Below are 4129 nucleotides of genomic sequence, written 5' to 3' on the forward strand. Positions count from 1 at the left end.
AATCATCAGATCTCTCTAAGATTTTACACATGTATTTGTGATGCTCTATTGAATACTCATGCAAAATTTCAAAACATTCTATAGAAAATGGATTTTGGGACTAACGTCCTTAATCGTTCGTCTTTATGTTCACCTGCTCCTAGAAGAACGTCAGTGGGTCAATGTGCCGAAACCCGGTACTTGAAGATAAAACACATGGGCAGCAGTGGTGTTTAGAGTAGGTCACTGACAGATATGGCCATGTGTTTTAGTTTCGAGTGTCAGGCTTCGGCACATTGGCCTACTGAAATTCTTTTAGGAGCAGGTGAACTTAAAGACGAACGATTAATTTCAACACTAATTCTTTTCCCATTTTTTACGCTTTACCTACTGTGTAATTTATAAAGTTGTTACTTATCTCATTGAACATGTTGCATCTATTCAGTGAACATAACAAACGACTAATTGCTTTCTCATTGAACATGTTGCATCTATTCAGTGAACATAACAAACAACTAATTGTTTTCTATTCTCTGATATTTAATCAATTTCTTAGTTGCTCTCGCATGTAAATTTTGTTGTAATCCAATGTTCACCCACGCCTCGGACAACTTTTTCGCAAAGGAAAAAGTTGTTGAAATTCACCACAGCTCCTCCCCGTTTCAAGGCCTAACACTAGTTCTGGGACACCCTGTTTGTTTAACGTGCAAGTATTTATCAGTGCCGAGTTAGAAAATAATAATTTTAACTAGCACTTAATACCGATAGGAGAATCGCACGTTTACGAATTTGAACTCGTTTCCGTTCTATTAGGTTATTTTTTGATATCGTTCGAAGTATAACTGGATTGATAACGTACCTTACGAACAACGTACCAACGAAAAGAGAAATTCGACTACCGTAACAGAGGTGTATCTGCACATCGGCGGGCGATGTACGACAGACCACACATTTGCAGGTGTCCCTGCTTTATAAGGTGGCTGCTGTGGGGCAATTATCAAAATATGATTGAATTTTGTAATCTTATCAATTGACGTGGTCGCGATCGGGGTCGATGCGATTGGCATTAGTGTATCGCCGCATCGGTTATGTAATAGAATCGTGCTCCCGGCGTTGTAAATAATCTTTCAGAGACTAACTGATAGCCATCCATTTTATCAGACACTTTCGATGAGATTTATATGGAGCACGTACTACATTTTAGGTTGAAATCATCGATACACGAAATGTTCCGATCCAATCCATCAAAAATTAAAATTTTTTCTAAGAATTTTCACATACATGTCTTATTAATTTACTTTGATAATTTCTAGAAGGAATTATGTCGTGTATCACTAACCATCCCTTAAAGCCTGATTTAATGTCAGATATACAGGGTGAGTCTCCTAACATGACGACCTCAAATAACTCGTAAGGTTTTCGTCGTACGAAAAAATGTTTCATACAAAAGTTTCAGTGTTTGAGAGGGCCGCCATACTGGCGCACTTTATTTTTTTACTGGTGGAGGCGCTGAAGCTAAGCTAAGGTCACCGCCAATTTTTTAAATGGATCGGTATATTTTTGCTTCCGTATCATGATAGAGAATCTTGAAACGAATTCAACGACCTATAACACAAAGACATTGAAGGTCATATAAAGCGGAAAAAGGCGATAATACTTACGGTTTTTGTAATAGATGCACACGCTAACACTCGATAACAACACGGTATTCTTTCAGAAACCTACACCAGATCCTATCAGTCCAGGCCAAGCAGAAATTCACACAGTTTATATCCAAGGCAAACCAACACCAGTATGCTTCTACAACAATGGTAAGCGTATCCATTACGTTTCTAACGAAATTGACACAAATTATAAACCTATTAACCAAATTGCAAATTTCAAGAAAATAATTAGAACAGATCATATCGAATGTGCTATGAGAGAACCCATAGAAAAAATCCTAATATCCTATTTAGATGTATTCAATCTTGAAACCGATACTCTTCCTTGCACAAAATTAACACAACATACCATTACTCTAAAATCTGACAAACCTATCAACATCAAAAGCTATAGGCCACCCGAATGTCATAAAAAAGAAATCGAACGTCAAATAAATGATATGCTTTCGAAAAAAATCATAGAGAAATCAGACAGCCCATATAATGCACCTGTTTGGGTTGTACCAAAGAAAGAAGACGCATCAGGAAAACAGAAATGGCGTATTGTTATAGATTTTAGAAAATTAAATGAATTAACCGATCAAGATGCATATCCTCTACCTAATGTCGACGAAATATTAGATCAATTAGGAAACGCAAAATTCTTTTCCGCTCTTGATTTATCTTCTGGATTTCACCAGATTCCTATGGATCCCAATTCAAAAAAATATACAGCTTTCAGTACACCACAAGGACATTTCCATTTTAATAGAATGCCTTTCGGTCTTAAAAATGCACCTGCAACTTTCCAACGACTAATGGACAACGCGTTACGAGGGCTCATCAATAAGCATTGCTTTGTATACCTCGACGACATTATTATTTTTGGTTCAACAATTCAAGAACATAACATAAATTTGGCAATGGTACTTCAAAGACTTAGAGAACTAGGATTAAAAATACAACCTGATAAATGTGAATTTTTGAAACCTGAATTAGAATACCTTGGACATTTAGTAACAGCTGAGGGCATAAAACCAAATCCAAAAAAATTAGAGGCCGTTAAAAACTTTAAAATTCCTAAAACACCGACCCATGTAAAATCGTTTCTTGGACTAGCTGGATATTATCGTAAATTTGTTAAAAACTTCAGCAAAATTGCAAAACCACTCACAGAACTAACGAAAAAAGATATACCATTTCATTGGACTGACAAACAGCAAGACAGTTTTGACACTTTAAAAACACGACTCTGTGAAGCACCTGTTCTAAAATATCCTGACTTTAATAAAACTTTCGTACTCACTACTGACGCGAGTAACGAAGGACTAGGCGCAATACTCTCACAAGACGGTCACCCATGTTGTTATATTTCCAGAACACTTAACCCACCTGAAAAGAACTATAGTACTACAGAAAAAGAACTCCTAGCGATCGTATGGTCAATTAAAAGACTTCGACAATATTTACTCGGACGCAAATTTGTAATTCAGACAGATCATCAAGCTCTCAAATGGTTAAAAGATTGTAAAGATCCATCTTCTCGCCTTATGCGATGGAGACTTCGTTTGGAGGAATACGACTATGAAATTGAGTATAAAAAAGGCAAAGAAAATAAAGCAGCTGATGCACTATCTAGAATCTTCCCTATTACGAAAAACGAAAAATTCTCGGGCAATATAATAATAGATCATTTCGACGCGTATAAAAAATGGAAAACGAACACTGATCAATACAATAAAATTATAGAGAAACCAAACAATGAAAAATTCTTACAACTAACAAAAAACGATTTAGGACTTTATGACGAAAGAACATGGTTAAACGAACTCAATCATATAATAAAGACAAATAGTGATCACATCAGCATAGGAATTAAAGACGACAGTTTCACACCTTTAGAAATCACTAATATTCGATTAATGCTATTTTATCTCGCACATACTTACCCTGAAAAAGAAATAACATTCGCTGAATATCCAATTCGTAAATAATCTGCTAATGAAATTGAGAATATTCTAAAAGAAAATCACAATGGTACAGTCGGACACTTAGGAATACAAAAGACGTATAAACGAATTAGAGAGAAATATTCATGGCCCAATATGTTATTTGATGTAGAAAGATTTGTTGAAAAATGTGAAATTTGTCAGCACGAAAAATTAACACGTATCAGACCTAAGGAACCTCCAATTATTCCTGATACACCTGTCGCTCCCAATGATAAAATCGCAATGGATATATTTGGACCACTAACAAAGACTAAAAGAGGCACTCAATTTATCCTTTCAATACAGAATGTTCTAACTAAATATTTGATTCTTATCTCACTTAAAAATCAACAAGCGCATTCGATAGTCGATCAAATATTAGAACACTATGTACATATATTCTCAGCACCATAAAACTATCCTCACCGATCAAGGTGCGAACTTTGTTAGCAAACTCATGAAAACATTCGAAGAAGCATTTAAAATCAAACACATTAAAACTACAAGTTTCCATCC

General features: G+C 35.5%; 1 protein-coding gene across 1 annotated transcript in view; it reads right to left on the minus strand.

The window, feature by feature from the left end:
- LOC108628635 (aminopeptidase N-like) overlaps nt 1-1879 on the minus strand; it is a 7202-nt gene extending 5323 nt beyond the window's left edge. The window contains exon 1 of the mRNA XM_026816636.1: nt 1641-1879. The gene's annotated coding sequence lies outside the window, so the exon portion shown is untranslated. The remainder of the gene's footprint in view (nt 1-1640) is intronic.
- Nucleotides 1880-4129: the final 2250 nt, after the last annotated feature.

The sequence above is a fragment of the Ceratina calcarata genome, unplaced genomic scaffold (assembly GCF_001652005.2).
Source record: "Ceratina calcarata isolate Rehan_Ccalc_2016 unplaced genomic scaffold, ASM165200v1 scaffold53.2, whole genome shotgun sequence".
Classification (NCBI taxonomy): Eukaryota; Metazoa; Arthropoda; class Insecta; order Hymenoptera; family Apidae; genus Ceratina; species Ceratina calcarata.